Source organism: Geotrypetes seraphini, chromosome 3 (assembly GCF_902459505.1).
Source record: "Geotrypetes seraphini chromosome 3, aGeoSer1.1, whole genome shotgun sequence".
Lineage (NCBI taxonomy): Eukaryota > Metazoa > Chordata > Amphibia > Gymnophiona > Dermophiidae > Geotrypetes > Geotrypetes seraphini.
Genome location: NC_047086.1, coordinates 339271044 through 339291376, shown reverse-complemented (window position 1 = coordinate 339291376; position 20333 = coordinate 339271044). Strand labels below are relative to the sequence as shown.

The window sequence follows — 20333 nt, the reverse complement described above, 5'->3', positions numbered from 1 at the left end:
TGTTATAAAGCATTATGTCGTACTGTACTAGAAAGAAAAATTATCTGTCATTTTCTTCTGGGCTACATTTTGATACTATATCACCGTCATGCCATGCGCCTTGTAGGTGGAGCCTGCATGTCCGTTATAGCCGAAGAAAACTACAGCTAAAAGCAGACCAAATTGGTTGTCCGTTATATCCGAAAGTCCATTATATGCGAGTCCGCTATATGCGCTGATTTTCTGTATGTTTATAATGGCACACAGCCGGGATCAGCGGACCTCATCCGCTATAGGCGAGGTTCCGTTATAAGCGAGTCCATTTTAACGAGATTATACTGTAGTATAATTTGGAATTCCAGTGCAGAGGGTACAGTAGGCTTGACATGTAGGTTCCTTCCCTTCACCCTCAAGGTTTGTAGAAGGTATAATTTACATCTTTCAATGCGAGGGCTGCAGAAAAAATAGGGTACTTGGAGGGCTGCAGAAAAAATAGTTAATGACAATTATGCATAAGGTAAAACTCTTTATAGTTTATAAATCTTTCCTTTAACTGTTAAAGAAAAGATTTATAAACTCATGCAAAGTTGTCATTTCTTTAATAAGACATTAACTATTTTTTCTGCGGCCCTCCAAGTACCTACAAATCCAAAATGTGGCCCCACTAAGGGTTTGAGTTTGAGACCACTGAGATAACTGCATGCAAATGCAGGACCAAAAACTAAAAGTACTAATATTTACAAACAAACCGTAACATGCAAGACTCTGCAAGCAGTACGACCCCAGAGGAAAAGAAACAAATGCATTTCTTCTTGAACAGACAGCAGATGTAAATCAATCACAAAATAAAAGCATTCCCCTTACCATTGTTGTCTCTCTCCCTCCATGCTTTGCCTTGCCTTCTGGCCTGACCCCCCCGGTGTTAACTTCGGGCCGGTCCACAGTATGATCAACGTGGCGTCTTCGGGCCAGCTCCCTGATTGCTGCAGTGCACAAAGCTGTGGGCAGCGGCAACTTACGCTCGTCCCACGCCTCATCTGGAAGCCTTCCCTCTGATGTTGCGACGTCAGAGAGAAGGTTTCCAGTTCAGGCACAGAACGCGCATAGGAGCCTTTTGCCACAGCTTTATGCACTGCAGCACTCAGGGAGCCGGCCCGAAGACGCCGCATTGATCGCACCGTGGACTGGCGGCTGAAGAACACTGTCTTCTGCCCGATGGACATGCCGGCCCTGCGGACTGGCAGAAAATTTCTGCAGAGCGGCGGTTGAAGAACACTGTTCTAAAGCATTATGTCGTACTGTACTGGAAAGAAAAATAATCTGTCATTTTCTCCTGGGCTGCATTTCTTTCATGTTTTAGTGATGTACGCATTTTGATACTGTATCACCAGCATGCCATGTGCCTTGTAGGCGGAGCCTGCATGTCCGTTATAGCCGAACAAAACTACAGCTAAAAGTGGCTCTGGGGATCAAATTGTTTGTCCGTTATATGTGAAATTCTGTTATATGCGAGTCCGCTATATGCGGTGCTTTTTTGCATGTTCATAAAGGCCCATGGCTGGGACCAGCGGACCTCGTCCGCTATAGATGATATTCTGTTATAAGTGAGTACGTTATAACGAGATTATACTGTAGATATTAACTCAGTTCTGCACTGATATCTACCATGCAGTAATACCCATGTTAGCTGCTTAATGTAAAAGAGACCCTTAGTAATACAATTTGGAAATGGTCAACATATTTTGGAACACTGTTTTCTCATGCCATTAATTTAGTATAAGGACTACCACCCATTGAGAAATCTCTTACTGTAGTTGCTTCTAGTATATTCATAGTAAACCAAGAAAAACATTAGCTATAACATTTTTTTTTAAGCTGTTAAGAATGAAGTGGAGGTCTGTCCAAGTTGTGAAATCTTTTAGAAACACAATAAAGAATACAACACCAAAAAAGGACCATAAAGCCTATCTCTATTGTCCAATTTCATTTTCTGTTAAAATACTATAGGCCCCACTTAAGGTAAGAATTACTAAGCTTCCTTTATTCCAATTACAGAGAATGAGACAAGAGCCATCGTAAACAAGCCTTTAATCTCTAGTTTTATCTTCACTTCTTTACATCTATGAATCCTCTGTACTTATTCAACATATGACTTGTTGGATCAATGTAAGAATTACCCAAAAATGTTCTACATGAGCTTTTGAGACCACCTAAATTCCTCCTTCTGGTGTTTCTGTCTATGTGGTTTCAAAAGCTTATATATGGCAATATCTAGGAATACCTCTGATTTTAATCCAATGAAAGGCATCCCAGCTTGCAAAAAAGTTACCAAGGCTAGTCTGACTACTAGAATTCTGCACTGGAAATGTGAGCTGGTGTTCATAATGTAGGCTATATATGTTCCATGGAATTGTTGGCAATATATATTTTTGATTGCAGTATATAAATATACAATTCCTTCACACAATCATTCATTCGTACTATATTTTAACTACTTCATTCACTTCATTCACTTTTAAGGATCTTCAGAGTCGAGCACAGTGATCTTTCATTATTTCTTAAAGATACTGCTCTAATCGTCATTGATCCTTTCTTTGTTTTGTGCACCCCCCAAAATCTGACTCTACTGCCATATAGGTGCCACCTGCAGCCATAAGGGCTTTTGGGGTTGTGGACAGGTGGGTATAGTGGGTTCAGGGGGGGCTCACCATAACCTATAAGGGAGTTCTGGTGAGCTGTTTATCTGGCACCCTTTTAGTGAAGTTCACAGCAGTGCCCTGTAAGGTATCTCACTCCTCTGTTGCCATGTCTAGGTGGCCAGTCCATTACAAGATTGGCCCCTCTCACGTCCAAATGGGCATTTGGGACTTGGACAATATTTTGGTCGAAAATGTGGTATAAAGATTGACATCCTGGCAGTCTGGATGAACAATCGCCTGGACAATCAGATAGATGATTTTGGGGAAAAAAAATTCTAAACATATTTTTTTGAAAATGGCCATTTTCCCACTGATGACTTAGGGCGTCTAGCGCCATACTCCCAAATCGGATTAAAACATATTCAGAGCTTAAGCAGTCAGGCTCAGCAGGCAAATAAGGCCACATAAAAAGCAGGTGTATCGTATTAACTGGTCATGCACCCTACTAGTCAATGCTAGTCACTGGAAATGACCTGATGTTGAATATCCAGGTGGCAGGTTGAATATCCAGGTGCTTGCCGCTGGCTGAATATCAGATCCTGTGTGGCGTAGTGGTTAAAGCTACAGCCTCAGCACCCTGTGGTTGTGGGTTCAAACCCACGCTGCTCCTTGTGACTTTGGGCAAGTCACTTAATCCCCCCATTGCCCCAGGTACATTAGGTAGATTGTGAGCCTGCCAGGACAGACAGGGAAAAATGCTTGAGTACCTGAATAAATTCATGTAAACCGTTCTGAACTCCCCTGGGAAAATTGAATAAATAAAAAAATACTGTCCCTTTTGAAAACTGCCACACAGAAAGCATATGCAGACATTTACACACACATTTATCAGCTTATTTTAGCTGTATTTCACTCTGTTCATGTAAGCTCATGTACATGCAATTTTAGAAAAGGCTATTTCTGCCTGTAAAACATTGATTTACCTGTAGCAAAGTGTTTTAAAATGACCACTTTGGTGAAGAAACACAAAGCAAAAAAAAGACACTCGGGCCTGGATTCTAAAATCAGCGCCATAAATTACATGCCCTACTGCTGCCTAACTTCATTGCTTTAATTGTTTAATCGGTTCAGTAATGTGACTGTATCATTTAAAAATCAATTTTAAAAAAAAGTAGGTTCCGGCAAGCGCCTACCCTGATAGGTGCCTTAATTGCGGCTATGTCATAGTGCCTAACGGCGCTTAAGTTCAAAGTGGGTGTGATTATGACTGGAAATGGCCTTAGGTGTCATTAGGCGTGATTCTCAGTCAAATGTAGGCCTTTAAAACCCTGGCATACATTAACGGTGCCTGAGTTTGAGGTAAGCTGCGATTCTAGTAATGGTGATTACGTGTGATTGACCTGCGGCTGGTGCCATGTTTGGAGGTGCCGGCCTATGTAGGTGCCACGTCCAGATGTGGTATAGCAAACTTGCTATACCACATCATAATTAATTCTAACGGCTCAGATGGCTATAACTCTACCTTTAAAATAGCAGCACTGCAAATGCTAGATCAGCCACTAGAATGCCAATTTCCTTATCATCCCTCTAGACCAGTGTATCGCAAACTGTGTGCTGCGGCACACAGTGTGCCTCCTGAGATTTCTGGTGTGCCGCAACACACTGGCAAGGAGGAGACGAGAGTCACATCCTGTTGGAAGTCAGCCAGCGTGGACGACTGTCCTCCTGGCCGGCGTCTCTCCTCTTTTCCCTTCACCTCCCGGATCCCTGTAATGGCAGGGCACGGCAAGACTGGGCTCCGTGCATGCGCGGACGTCGATGTGATGACATCGCACATGCACGTGACGTCATCATGTCAACTTCCGGGTGCCTTCTGGCTGGGGCACTGCATTTAGTATGCTGGAGGCCGGAAAAGTTTGTGGGACACTGCTCTAGACCAGGGGAGGGTAAACTCTGGTCCTCGAGGGCCAGAATCCAGTCGGGTTTTCAGGATTTACCCAATGAATATGCATTGAAAGCAATGCATGCAAATAAATCTCATGCATATTCATTGGGGAAATCCTGAAAACCCAACTGGATTATGGCCCTCGAGGGCCAGAGTTGCCCACTCCTGCTCTAGACCAATGCAGTCCAAATGCTTGGATTTAGGAGAATGAAAACTAACTATTTGTGACATCGCCATTAGACTATCTTGTGCAGCCAGTGGCCAATCAGTATTTCTCTGTCATGGTGGTGGAAACCACAAAATATGAGTAGTACAGAACTCCAGGCTAAAACCTAGTATTACCATAATCGGAAGATAATTATAAAACTTTATTGGAATATTCAGGCTGTTTTTCAGGGATAAAAGTTCACCAAAGAGATGGATTAAAGTAGGTTTCATGTAAAACAATAAACTGTAGTTGTACAGCAAAGAATCTCAATGGCAGTGAGTTAATCAGAATTTCAAAATCTAGGGTTTTAACAGTGTGCTGCATAGCTCAGGAAAAGGAAAGACTGCGTCTTCCTAAAGTGGATGCTGTATTTTCAGTGATGACTAAGAAGGCATCCGTTCTGTGAAAGGCAGAGCAGGCTTGAAAGGTTCTCAAGACCATAGGATGGAGGCTATTCTGAAGCATGCATTTAAAATTAAAGCCTTTGCCTTGCAAGGAGCAATTGGTGAAGGTTATGTGGCTCTGGAGCAGTGTCTGGAATGTTCCTTATAAGGTTCATTGGAGAACAGTTCTCTAGTACAGTGTTCTTTAACCGCCAGTCTGCGGACCGGTGTCAGTCCGCAGAAAATTCCTGCCGGTTCACACAGGGCTGGAAAGATCGACGCGGTTAAATTTCCTGCCGACTGCAGTGGTGTTGGCGGAAGGCTGCTGTTCCACCCAGCCTCGGGCGATCAAGACAGGCTGCTGACGTCGGGTCCTTCCCTCTGTGAGTCTCACCTATGCGGAAACAGGAAGTTGAAACAAAATAGGTGGGCTTCAGAGAGGCATGGTTCTGACGTTGGCAGCCTGTCTTGATCGCTGCCCCTGCCGAGTCACCGAAGAGGGCCGCGGGGAAGGTGCAGGTGGAAGGGAGAGAGCTGCAGGTACAGGTGGAAGGGAGAGAGCTGCAGGTACAGGTGCAGGTGCAAGGGAAATGTTCAGCATGCAAGGGGCCAGAGTGTGGATTGGGCCCATTGGCAGTGTCTGGTCTGAGAGCCCGCCCATGTGCGGGATGTGTGCATGCACCCAGTGGTTGAGAGGGTGCCTATAGGTTCAGCGGGTTGAGCCCATGCGGCTGCGGGGTCGTGCTGTGTTCGCTGGCCGACCTCTTTGTTCGTGTTCCGTCGGGGGTCAGGTTCCTGAAGAAGGGCTCCTCCCGAAACCAGCGCGGTTGAACCTTTCCTCTTGGCGCGGTTGTTTGCGTTTTTCAGTCTGTGAGATAGCTTCAGATAAGTATTGTGTTTTTTTGATATTTTTTGTATGGTTTTTTGATATTGTTGTGCGTTCTTGGGGGGTCTGGCTGGCAGGGTTTGTGTGGGGGTCGTTCAGGTTGTTAGTGTTGAGTTTGATTTACTCACTTTTGATTGGTTGATTTGTTTGATTTCAGCACACTTGGGGTGCTCGATGATGGTGTGTGGGTGGAGGCTTATCGCCTTGACCCAGAGGTGAAGTGTCGGAGCTGTGCTCCTATCACTGAGGGTTCACACTGAGAGCACCCTATAACATAATATAATGTATAATATATAATTATATATCGTACATTATATACATTTCTCCATTTTGGCTTGTAAGTTGTGAGCCAATTTTGGCGTCCTGAGCGTCCCTTACACAAACCTTGATGTGACTCTAATTTAGTTGTGGCAGGGGATTTTAATGCTATTATGGGATTCTGTAATGGACAAAAAACCTAGCAGAATTATGAAATCATTAGGATTGGATAATTTGGTAAAAAATTATGATTTGAAAGATATATGGCGAATATTTCATTTTAATGATCGGGAATTTTCGTTTTGCTCCCAAGTTCACAAATCATTTTCAAGAATAGACTATATATTTGTTTCAAATGCACTAGTTCAACAAGTAACACAAACCTCCATTGATCCAATTATTTTGTCTGATCATGGTGGGGTGTGGATTAAAATTAAAATAATTGACCAAAATTATAATAGACCTGTATGGAGATTTGATAATACATTGTTGGTGGAACCAAATTTTATTGAGGAAATACAGTTAAAAATAAATGATTATTTTCAAATTAATAATGTGGAAGATATCTCTATGGAAACGCTGTGGGATTCTTTTAAAGCAATCATGAGAGGTCAAATTATTTCTTTTTCGGCAATATCAAAAAACAAATTAAAAAACAATTTTATAGTTTGGAACAGGATATAATGATATTAAAATCAAAACTGATTGATAAATGGGAATACTCTATATTACAAGATCTCTTGAAAGCTAAAGGAAAATATAATGAGATTTCTTCTAAAATGATAAGAAAAGACTTATTTTCTCAACAGACATTGTATTATGCAAATTCAAATAAGGCGGGAAGATTATTGGCAAATTATTTAAAAGCAAAAAAAAGAAAATCAAAAATAGTGGTGATAAAAAACGAAAAAGGGAATACATATTCTCAAATTGGACCGATTTTAAAACAATTTGTAAATTTTTACAAAGACCTATATTCTTCTGAGCCTTATTTAGATAAAGAAAAGGATGGTTTAGAATTTTTAAAATTAATTAAGGGACCAAAAATTCCTGAGCATATAAAAGAAAGTCTAGAAAAGCCAATATCACTAAAAGAATTGCAAACAGCTTTGAAATCCCTTAGAGTTGGATCCGCTCCAGGTGGTGATGGTTTCACAGAAGAGTTTTATAAATCATTTCAAAACATCCTATTACCTTATCTGTTAAATTTATATCAGGTCCAACTAACTAATGGTTGTATCATAGGTACTAGTTTTACCGAAGCCAAATAAAGACCCCACATTGGTTTCAAATTACAGGCCTATTTCCTTAATTAATGTAGATGGAAAACTTCTAGCTAAAACATTGGCTATACGCTTGGCGAAGGCTCTCCCTTTTATCGTTGGTATGTACCAAACAGGATTTGTTGCTCAGAGACATTCCTCTAATAACACCAGACTAGCTTTTCACATGTTAAATTTAACAAAAGCTATGAATGATCCGACCTTTTCTGTATCCTTAGACGCAGAGAAGGCTCTTGATCGGGTGGAGTGGGCCTTCATGTATCAAGCAATGGAATGGTTTGGTATAGGTTCTGGATTTAGAGCACTTTAGAGATTTTGCACGTGTCACTTTGACTTTTCTAGTTGTTCTTAACTTTTATTGTCTAGTTGTCTAGTTTTAAAGTTTCAATTGTTTTATTTTACCTTTATTTTTTTTTCCTGCAGTTTTCCATTTGACCTTTTGCCGCCGCATAGCGGCGGCACGCTAAGGACTCCACCCCCTAATTACCCCGGTACATGGACTTTAAATTCAAGCCTCTTGCGGCGCACGCCTTCGGCGCACGCCAAAGGAGCGCACCTAAGGAGCAGGTCCTGCTCCTTATTGCGCTCCTTTGTGCGCGACCATTCTTATATACCGTTATTCGCAAATCAACCCTAAGTAAGCACATTCAAACACTGTTTTGGCTTTTCTTTTTTATATTCAACTTTTATCTTAGTTTAATTTTTGGCAGTTTCCACCCAAATACCTTCTGTAAATGGATATCCCTACATTTGAAATCCCTGTTTTATATAGGCAGAGGCCTTCAAAACTTACTAAAATAGCTTTTCCTTACAATACATTACAGCCAGCCCAAAACCCTAATCTAATAAAAATTACAACCATGGATTCTATAAAACCTGATCAAACAAAAATAGGATTACTAAACGTTCGCTCCTTAAAAAATAAACATCATTTGGTGAAAGATCTAATTCTACAATCATCCTTTGATATATTTTGTTTAGTAGAAACTTGGCTCACCGAGGGGGAGGAAGCTTACCTTACATATGCCTGCCCCCCAGGATTTTCCTTTATCTTTAACCACTGCCTACTAAAACGGGGTGGGGGTCTAGCAGTTATTTTTAGAAACTCATTAGTAAATAGCTTAGACTCTTCCTCTTTAAATTCCCCAATAGAATATCTACAATTTTCATTACGGACCAAACCTAAGCTAGATGTTCTTTTGATTTACCTTCCTCCACCAATCAATAGCAATAACCTATATCATTTACAATCTTTGTTATTTGACTTCGGTTCTTCAACTGTCAACCCTTTGATTCTAGGGGATTTTAATATTCATTTCGAAGATTATAATAATAACTTTACCAAAGACATTCTTTCACATCTGGGATTGCTAGACCTCTCTCCATTACTTTCAGTACCTACTCACATAGCAGGTCACACGATTGATATGATTCTATCTTCTACTTCTTCATTTAACAAATTTCAAATTCAATTTCACTCTTCTCAACCTGTACCTTGGTCAGACCACTTTTTAATATCAGCTACTTTTGAAGCCACACTGCGTAAACTAAAAGAAACTCCTCAAGCTAAGAAGTTTAAAGATTTAAGTAAACTTTCATCTGAGTTAATTTTATCAAACTTTAGTCTTGACTTCGGAAATCTTGATTCAGTCTCTATAGATGATCTCATTTGTAAATGGCACAATTCAACAAATTGGCTCCAACTCAAATAAAAAATATTTCACATAGAAAGAAAACCAATCCATGGTTTAATACTGAATTAGACTTAATTAAAAAGCAACTTCGCTCATTGGAACGAATATGGAGGAAAAATAAAAACCAATTCACCTTATCAAAATTTAAAGAACAGGCAACATACTACAAAGAAAAAATAGTTCAAGCTAAATCTTCATACTTTTCCAGACAAATTATACAGGCCAAAAACACATCTACACTATATAATATTCTAAAATCTATCAATCAGCAATCCAAAAACTTGCCTCTTGTCACTCAGCCCCTTCCTACAGCTCAAGAATTAGCAGATTGTTTTGTCGAAAAAGTCAATAATATCAGGAAAAATTTCATATCAAAACAACAATCTATTTCAACACTCGATCTTGATAGGCCTTCTTTTTTAAATTCAAAATGTTCCTATTTCAAACTTCCTAGTCTCAAAGACTTAGAATTAATTATTAAATCTGTTAACCTTAAAGGATCCCTTATGGAAACCATTCCCCCTATCACCATCAAAAAATATTTCTCTATCTTTGGTCCTTATATACACACTTTAATTAACTTTTGTTTACAACATAGTATAGTTCCAACAGCTTGGAAAAAATCGACCATTCGACCTGTTTTAAAGGATCAAAAAGTTGGTCCCGATATAAAATCCAACTACAGGCCAATTGCTAACATCCCATATTTGGCTAAAATAACAGAAAAAATTGTATATAATCAATTATCAGAATACATAGAAAAAACCAACATATTGCACCCAAATCAAACCGGGTTCAGACAAAACCACTCTACAGAGCACTCTTTGATTGGGATGACTACAATGATACTGTATCATCTGGATCACCACTCTTCTGTTGTATTGATTTCTCTCGATCTATCCTCAGCCTTTGATACCATTGATCATACTCTTTTAATACACAGACTTCACTCCATAGGTGTGACTGATCAAGTCCTTAGCTGGTTTACATCCTACTTTGAAAATCGTTCCTCTATAGTCACCTTTAACAATACTAACTCTAACAACTTCACATTACCATATGGTATCCCTCAAGGATCAATACTCTCTCCTATTTTATTTAATATCTTTCTCGCTCCACTTATGACTTTATGTCAATCCATTGGTTTTTCGGTATTCGCCTATGTCGATGATATACAATTATTACATCCAATTGACCCCAAGAATACACAGGAAATAACAGCAATAAATAACAAATTGGATCAGATTCATCACTGGCTGGATACTAACAAGTTATCATTAAATATTCTCAAAACCAACGCGATGCTCTTCCCATGGAAGGATAGTAGTTCATTTATTACCCCAATCTCGATTAATGGTAACCCATTACAGATACAACAAAATATTAAAATCTTAGGTATTATATTTGACAATAAATTATCATACCATGACCACATAAGTAATGTTGTTAAATCTACTTTTTTCAGACTACGCCAAATTCGCTCTGTCTCTAAATTCTTATGTACAAAATCTCTCAACATTCTGATTCATTCTTTAGTCATCTCTAAACTCGATTACTGTAATGCTTTATTCAAAGGTTTATCTCATAAAGAAATTAGACGTCTTCAAATTGTGCAGAATGCCGCTATTAAAATAATTCACAAAGCAAAAAAATTTGACCACGTCACACCCTTACTTAAAGAATCTCATTGGCTTCCTGTAGCACACCGCATTTTATTTAAGATATGCCTACTCACGTTTAAAACTCTCATTTTTCAAACTCCCGCTTTTATCCATAGAGTCTTAATTCCATATACCACTTCTAGAACATTGAGATCACAGGATCAACATCTATTGACCATTCCCTCGTTAAAAATTATTAATACTAGACGGCTCACTATTTTTTCAGTGACAGCTCCTCAGTCCTGGAATGATCTCCCAATACATATAAGAGAAGAAAAGAACCTTGAAAAATTTAAGATTAAGCTCAAAAGTTTCCTTTTTAACGATGCTTTTAGTGAATAATTATCTTTTATTATTTTTTATCCACTTTTTTTACTGTCTTTCTTCCCCCCCCATGTTTTTACCTTTGTATTTTGAATTTAATATAGAATGTAACCATTAATGAACTTTCCCGTTGTTTCAATATAATATGTAACAACTTAATTTTTATTTTAAATTGTGTTTGTTTTTGTAACATTGTTTATTTATACAATATTTTACCTATGTTTATAATTATTTGTATTATTTTGTACATCGCCTTGAATGTAGAGAAGGCGATTAATCAAATTATTTAATAAACTTGGAAACATGGAAACTTGGATTTATACAAATGATCCAAACTTTGTATAGCTCCCCTGCTGCTAGATTATATATTAATAATAATTTCTCAGAGCGTTTTAATCTGCAGAGGGGGGTTAGACAAGGCTGTCCTTTGCCTCCTTTACTTTTTGATATTGTATTAGAACCCTTATTATTAGCTATTCAGCAAGTGAAGGAGATACAGGGTATTCCTTATTCAGTTCGGGAATATAAGGTTTCCGCTTATGCGGATGATATACTGCTTCATTTGAGAAACCTGGAAACAACCATTCCAAGCTTATTAGAATCGATAGAGAAATTTGGAAAATTTTCAAGGTACAAGATAAATTGGAGTAAATCAGAAGTTCTTCCACTTAATGTCCATTGTAGAAAAGGATTATTTGAAACATTCCCCTTTCTATGGAAAGAAGACGGAATAAAATATTTAGGCATTTGGATAAAAAACACGTTGGAAGAAACAATGAAAGTGAATGAAAAATTTTTATTACAGAAGATAACATAAATGTGTGAGCAATGGAATCCTTTACATCTGTCTTGGTGGGGAAGAGTCCAAACTATTAAAATGATGATTTTGCCTGTGGTTTGTTATCAAATGGGTATGTTACCAGTTTTTTTCAGGGGTCCTTTTATAAAAAGTTAAATTGTATTCTAACAAAATTTATTTGGCTAGGTAAAAAGGCTAGAATTGCTTTAGTATCTCTACAAAAACCGATTACAGAGGGAAGGGTAAATTTTCCCAACTTGTATAGGTATCATCAATCCTGTTGATAATATCCCAGATTGGTTTTGGTTGGAATGGCGCCTCATGTTTCCTTTGCAATTATGCCATGTAGTTAGTATCAAAATGCCTAGAGTATATAAAGAAAATAGATTACTTGTAGACATGGAAAACAATAAGATATGTGAGCAATCTAACACCTATCCCAATTAATAAATCAACAAATCAAATTAAATGGTTGAACTCCAAGATTCAAATTGGCGGATATAAAGTCATCTGGAAGCATTGGATGATGGCAGGAATACGTGTATTAGAAGATGTTATTTCTAATGGTAAACTGCTTGAGTTTTCACAGTTGCAACATAAATATGGTCTTAATTCACAAAGTTATAGATGGTTCCTTGAATGGAAAAATCTCACTAATCAATATAGTTTAGAGTTCTTATGCTTTCAGGTGAACTTCCTGGGACACCAGGCCGCACAGTGGTACAAATTAATATCTGGATTTATAAATAAAAAACCAAAAAATGGTCTTCGGGACATTTGGAGCATTGAGATCAAGCATCAAATTACAGCGTCTCAATGGTCATGAATTTGGTCTAGGAGGATGAGATGTGCAATGTCTGCATCTATGAGACAAACTTGGTTTTTTCTGTTACATAGAGCATTTTGGACCCCTGTTTGTTTACATAAATTAGATAGCTCTAACTCTGATAGATGTTGGCACTGCAATCTCGAAGCTGGGACTTTGGATCATTAATTATTCTAATGTCCATTTATTATGACTTTTTGGAAATCAATTTGGGACCAAATTAATTGTTAATTAGACAACCCAGTGGCATTATCATATGATACTATACTGTTTGGTATGGCAATGAGAGCAAAAAGTCAGATTTCTTCAAATAATAACAAATTATTACTTATAATGACTGGGGTTGCCATTCAAGAAATTACCTATAATTGGAAAAACTGGAGTAGATTAAATTATAATTTCTGGTGGAATTCCTTGTGTCATATTTATAAAATGGAAAGATTTATTGCAACACAGCGAGGATGTTTTAGGAAATTTCAAGATATGTGGGAGCCATTAACAAAATATTGTACTGATTAGATGACATTTTTTCCCTTAAATTTTCAGGTTCAATTATGAGGGGGGAGGGTGGGTAATTTTATTATTACATATTGCACAAGGTATTTGATTATATAATAGAAAAGGATGGGAAGGGTGGGAGATAAGAGCATATCATTTGTATTATTGATGATTATTAAGTGATATATTTATTGTTAATCTGTTTTAACATGTTGACACACTTATTGTAAGTTTGAAAATGAATAAAGATTTAATTTTAAAAAAACTTGAATGAGTATTTTACTTTTCTTGTATTTTCTTGTAGTTTGGGAAAGCTTTTGTTTGTTCAATAAGTATATTCTGTTGAAATAATGATAAATGAGTAAATAAATTTTAAAAAAGACTTAAGTGCAACACTAAATATAGTTGCTACTTCTAGAAGCCATCTTTATTATCATTGGCTCAATTGTAAAGTTGGGAGTTCTTTCTCCTGACACATCAGCTTGGCCCGCGAAACAAGGATCTTGTTTAGAATTTTGTTTCCCAGTCACAGTGGAATATTACAAATACTGGAAGACTAGAGTGAACTGGAGTTATAAAGTGCTTTTGAAAGGGTTCAAAGTGTGAGCTCCAGTGTGACAGATAAATGACCAAAACTTGCATGTTCCTGCTTTGCTCTGGTTGTGTTTATAAATATTTCAATTGTTTCAACTACGGAGAAAATATTGCTGAGTCTTATGATTATTATTACTGTTAAGTGTGGGTTTTTGAAGAACTGTTTTTTCTCAGATGTTTTATCTGAGTTTTGTACTCTTCTGTTTTTCCCAACTTAACAATTGAGCCAATGATAATAAAGGTGGCCTCTAGAAATAGCAATTACATTTAGAGCTCCTTTTATCAAGCCGCGCTAGCAGGGTTAATGCGCGTGACGTTTCATCATGCACTAACCCCCGCGCTGGCCAAAAACTACCGCCTGCTCAAGAGGAGGCGGTAGCGGCTAGCGCAGCCGGCGGTTTAACGCATGCTATTACGCGCATTAAACCGCTAGCGCGGCTTGATAAAAGGAGCCCTTAGTGTTGCACTTGAGTCTTTGAGGCTCGTTTTGTTTAATTTTGTTGTCTTCAGGCTTCTTCTGACAAAGCAGTAATTCTTTAACATTTAGGAAACTGATTGATTATAATTGCAGTAGTGTAATGATTGAGTTTGCTTCCTATTAAACTTTATTATATATTACTAGGGTTACCAGATTTCCAAGAAAACCCAGACATATCCTCTTTTTTGAGGGCTGTCCAGGTGCCCGGATGGTTTTTGAAAAATGGGGGAGTCTGGGTTTAGCCGTCTCTGTCGACTCCCCCACCTGTTTCTTCAGCTCCCCTCCCTCCCTCCTGAGGAGGGGGAGGGGAAAGTCCTGTAAGCTCAGGTGAAGACCCCCGAGAATTTCTCTGTCACAGCAGTAGCAGGCCAAAGTATGGCCAGTACAGCTAAGACCTAAAATGGTTACTGAAAAAGCAAATGGACTCTCTGACTAGAAATTGTCAACTCTGAAAGGGGCTGTAAACTCTGGAAGACACTTCCGCTTTTTCCTAGAAACAGAGGGCATAGTTATAGAGAAAACAAGTTCTGATGAAAAATATAAGCAGCATGATAACTTTATGAAAGTTTTACCAGAAGAAAGACGAACCACGGACAGAAGTGTACAAAAAGGCCAACCACAGAGCCGGAAAACCGTTAGGCCTAGGTGCTCAAAAGAGGAACTTGGCATATTGACGGGACATTTACGGGGAAATGAGGGAGAAGCATATGGAAAAAGGTGTGACACAGGATCACTCAATTTATGTTAACCAATCCATAGCTTAATATATGCAATGATGAATATAATTAACCAATGAAAGTGTGAAATGTAACATGCACCAACGTGGGCCAGAGCTGCCAGAATCATATAAAAGAAAGCTCCCTGGACCATGGTTTCAGAACTCATCGGAAGTTCTCCATCAGTTTGGCCAGCCTGATGTATGCTCTATCACTCTGTATGCTGTATGATTTGTTCCTGTAAGCTATTACTATTTGATTATTAAACTCATATTATTTGTATCAGCATAGAGTTGAGTGGTCTATCTGTGACCACTAGGGTCTTCACTCCATGCTGTTTTGCCATCCCCTATCCTCTCTTCCTCCTCAAGTGCTGCTTCCCCTCACATTCTCTGTACCTCCTGACTCCCTCTTCTACCTCCTCCCTGGCCAGCCGCTGTAATTTATTCTTCAGGCAGCTGGTGGCAACAGCAGCGAGGTGAGCCTGCTACCGCCAGCCTGCCCCAGAATCCACCTCTCTGCAAGTCCCACCTATGCGTGAACAGCCCAACCAAAAAGAGAATGACGTGGAGCCATGAAACTTTCAAGTTATTCCACATATTTAGCCCTAAGTTCAACACACTTGGCACATTGTGTTTGAAGTTTCTGTAACCCTTCCAAAAATACTCTGTCGGGTCTCTGAAATACTGCTTCGCTGCTGCAATCATTTCTGAATCACTTGAAAACTGTTGCCCTTTCAAACTCTTTCTAAGGTTAGTTGGAAACAAAAAAGTCATATGGAGCAATAGAGTGGATTGTCTATGCCAGTGATGGCTAACCTTTTTGAGCCCGAGTGCCCAAACTGCCGCACAAAACCAAAGAATTTCCTCAAAGTGCCAGCACGTCAATTAAACCTTAATAACAAGATTTTAGTATCTAAAAACTCTTTATAAAGTTGCCTGAACTATGTAACATCATTTTTAAAGGTTGGAATCTTTGTATTGTCAGAGAATCAATTTACATAGTAACATAGTAGATGACGGCAGATAAAGACCCGAATGGTCCATCCAGTCTGCCCAACCTGATTCAATTTAAAATTTTTTTTTTTTTCTTCTTAGCTATTTCTGGGCGAGAATCCAAAGCTTTACCCGGTACTGTGCTTGGGTTCCAACTGCCGAAATCTCTGTTAAGACTTACTCCAGCCCATCTACACCCTCCCAGCCATTGAAGCCCTCCCCTGCCCATCCTCCTCCAAACGGCCATACACAGACACAGACCGTACAAGTCTGCCCAGTAACTGGCCTAGTTCAATCTTTAATATTATTTTCTGATTCTAAATCTTCTGTGTTCATCCCACGCTTCTTTGAACTCAGTCACAGTTTTACTCTCCACCACCTCTCTCGGGAGCGCATTCCAGGCATCCACCACCCTCTCCGTAAAGTAGAATTTCCTAACATTGCCCCTGAATCTACCACCCCTCAACCTCAAATTATGTCCTCTGGTTTTACCATTTTCCTTTCTCTGGAAAAGATTTTGTTCTACGTTAATACCCTTTAAGTATTTGAACGTCTGAATCATATCTCCCCTGTCTCTCCTTTCCTCTAGGGTATACATATTCAGGGCTTCCAGTCTCTCCTCATACGTCTTCTGGCGCAAGCCTCCTATCATTTTCGTCGCCCTCCTCTGGACCGCCTCAAGTCTTCTTACGTCTTTCGCCAGATACGGTCTCCAAAACTGAACACAATACTCCAAGTGGGGCCTCACCAATGACCTGTACAGGGGCATCAACACCTTCTTCCTTCTACTGACTATGCCTCTCTTTATACAGCCCAGAATCCTTCTGGCAGCAGCCACTGCCTTGTCACACTGTTTTTTCGTCTTTAGATCTTCGGACACTATCACCCCAAGTTCCCTCTCCCCGTCCGTCCATATCAGCTTCTCTCCTCCCAGCATATACGGTTCCTTCCTATTATTAATCCCCAAATGCATTACTCTGCATTTCTTTGCATTGAATTTTAGTTGTCAGGCATTAGACCATTCCTCTAACTTTTGCAGATCCTTTTTCATATTTTCCACTCCCTCTTCGGTGTCTACTCTGTTACAAATCTTGGTATCATCTGCAAAAAGGCACACTTTTCCTTCTAACCCTTCAGCAATGTCACTTACATACATATTGAACAGGATTGGCCCCAGCACCGAACCCTGAGGGACTCCACTAGTCATCTTTCCTTCCTTCGAGCGACTTCCATTAACCACCACCCTCTGGCGTCTGTCTGACAGCCAGTTTCTGACCCAGTTCACCACTTTGGGTCCTAACTTCAGCCCTTCAAGTTTGTTCAACAGCCTCCTATGAGGAACTGTATCAAAGGCTTTGCTGAAATCCAAGTAAATTACATCTAGCATATGTCCTCGATCCAGCTCTCTGGTCACCCAATCAAAAAATTCAATCAGGTTCGTTTGGCACGATTTACCTTTTGTGAAGCCATGTTGCCTCGGATCCTGTAACCCATTAGATTCAAGGAAATACACTATCCTTTCTTTCAGCAACACTTCCATTATTTTTCCAACAACTGAAGTGAGGCTCCTTTGGTTTTCATTTCAATTTATTGGCAATTTATAATGTTTTAATGATTTCATTCAATTTAATGAATTTAGGAAGAATTTGATTCAGTTACACAATTTATTTTAAATGTATTATTCACATAACATGTCAAATGTATCCTGAGTAAAAAAAAAAGATAAACTTCTTAAAACTGTTAACTGTGTCAAGACTCGGTGTGTATTCCCAAAGAGTCTATACATGTTTTTTTGTAAAATTTACAATCAAATTAGAAAATAGTTAAATCATTACATTTCTAATAATATGATGTAAAGAAAACAAAAGAGCTTTCAATTAAACCAACCGTTTTTATTGGAAATTCCAGATTGGAATACAACAGGGCCATGTAAAGTCCCTTTTTTAAATAACATCTTTAAATAATATTTAAATAACTTAGAAAGTGTCTTAACTGCAAACTGAAAACACTGCTTCATGTAAACATATGCATTGGGCATGCTCTGAAAAAAATTAATGTGATTTTTGTTGTTGCATGCATGCTGATAACTTGTCAATCCTTGGCTCATAGTGCGTTAATTTCAGAGCAACACATGCAGCACTCATGTCATCCGTTAATCTGTTTCTAGCATCAGATTTTATATGATTCAAAGCCGAAAACAGCTGCTCACAAGCATAGGATGACCCAAACAAAGTAAGAAGAGCAATCCCAAGTGCTTTCATGGACTTAAAATTGTCTGGCAGAGAATTCCACGCTTTTAGGATTTCATTTTCAGAACTGCTAGCAGTGATTTCATTTGTCACCCTTTCACACTCAATACGTTCAAGAGCCGCACGCAGGTCATTGAATTTACTTTTCCAGATAGAGCTTTCTTGAAATTCCAGTAGCTCCATTTCCAAATTTTGAATATCCAACCACTGTAAGCAGGAAAGATCAAGATCTTCAAATGTGGACTTTTCTGGGGAAGTTATAAATGAAAGGGTTGTCTCCATCTTACGGAACTGAGAAAATCTTTTACTAAAATTCTCCTTTGCTTCGGCTACAATGGTGGAATATGCTTTGTGGATTTCCTGGTGTTTTTTATGACTGTCCACAAATGTTGTAGAATTATCCAAATGTATTTTTAGGTTGGGAAAATATTTTAGCTGTCCACTCTCAAGGTCTTTTTCAAAAACATGCAATTTTCTCTCAAAAGCTTTGATGTCACTAAACATGCTTTCTGCTGTTTTTCCCATGCCTTGTAATTTTTTGTTTAGTACATTAAAGTGGTTATTAAAATCTGTAAAGAACATGAGGTTGGTAAGCCAGGCCATGTTGGTGAGTTGAGGATAGTCTTCCCCCTTTTCGTTCATAAATAGCCTAACTTCTTCCAAGCAGGCCACAAATCTCTCTAACACTCATCCTCTGCTCAGCCACCGGACATTATTGTACATCAGTAAAGTGTTATATTGTGCCTGAACCTCATCAAGAAGGGCTTGAAATTGTCGAAAATTAAGAGTACGCGCCATGATGAAGTTCACCATTTTTGTTACATCTTTGAGGACATCGTCAAGTTTTTTGCTGCTTTCTTTGGCGCAGAGAGCTTCTTGATGTATTATGCAGTGAAATTGAATCAGTGGATGTTTTGCTTCCTTAGCAAAGAAATGAATGAATCCTGATGTTGTCCCCACCATGCTAGGTGCTCCATCGCTAGTAACTGAAACCACTTTTTCTGGACTTATGTCTAGTGATGAAAAAGCCTCCATCACAGCATTGTGGATATCTATCCCTTGTGTTCTTCCAGGCAAAGACAGCAGTTTTACCAGCTCTTCTCTCATGATGTCACCAGTAGCATAACGCAAAATGAGCGCTAGTCTTGCATGGTTAGTAATATCTGTACTTTTATCCAAGCACATGGAGTAGAAGGGTGCTTTTTGTAAGTCGCAAGTAAGCTGTTGACTAACATCAGCAGCCATTCGCAGAACCCTATCTTTTGCAGTATTTCTGCTTAGCGGCATCTCAGAGATGCACTGCACAATTTTATCCTTGTTTTGGAAATCATGGAAGAGTGAATTACTCCCAGCCAAAATTGCCTTTTTGATAAAATCTCCATCAGAGAGGGGCTTACCATGTTTTGCCATGCACAGTGAAATTTGAAAGCTGGCAACTGTAAGATGATTAGTTTTTGAAAGATAGTTGCTAAAACTAAGAGACTGGGAGTGATATTTCTTTAATTTTCCTACAAGGAACTCTTTTCTTTGAGCTAAACCAAGTTCAGCAACACTGTTATGGTTGGTCTCAAAGTGACGTTTGACACTTGATGTGCGAGACACATCACTTTCATTACACATAATTCACAATGCTTTCCCACTGCGTTCAATCACTCCATATGTCTCTGTCCAGGCCTCTTGGAATGGTCTTCCACTATCTGTTTTTGCTTTTTTTGCTGTACTCATTTTCTTTGTTCAAGACTTCAAGTCTACAAAAAGATAAAATTTGTATAATAAAAAAAATCTAATGAAGTGCTGTATACAAATCCGTCCCCATAAAAAAAATATGTGATTGGGGAATTTTACTAATTGTAGACACCCGTTTTGGTCAAAAAATATACTGTCCGGGTGAAAACCGGACTTGTGCAACCTGAGTGTA

At 38.8% G+C, this 20333-nt stretch overlaps 1 protein-coding gene across 3 annotated transcripts in view; it reads left to right on the top strand.

Moving 5' to 3' along the window:
• The window catches only part of WDPCP (WD repeat containing planar cell polarity effector), a 483012-nt gene that overhangs the window by 221440 nt on the left and 241239 nt on the right, over positions 1 to 20333 (top strand). The gene's annotated exons all lie outside the window — the stretch shown is intronic.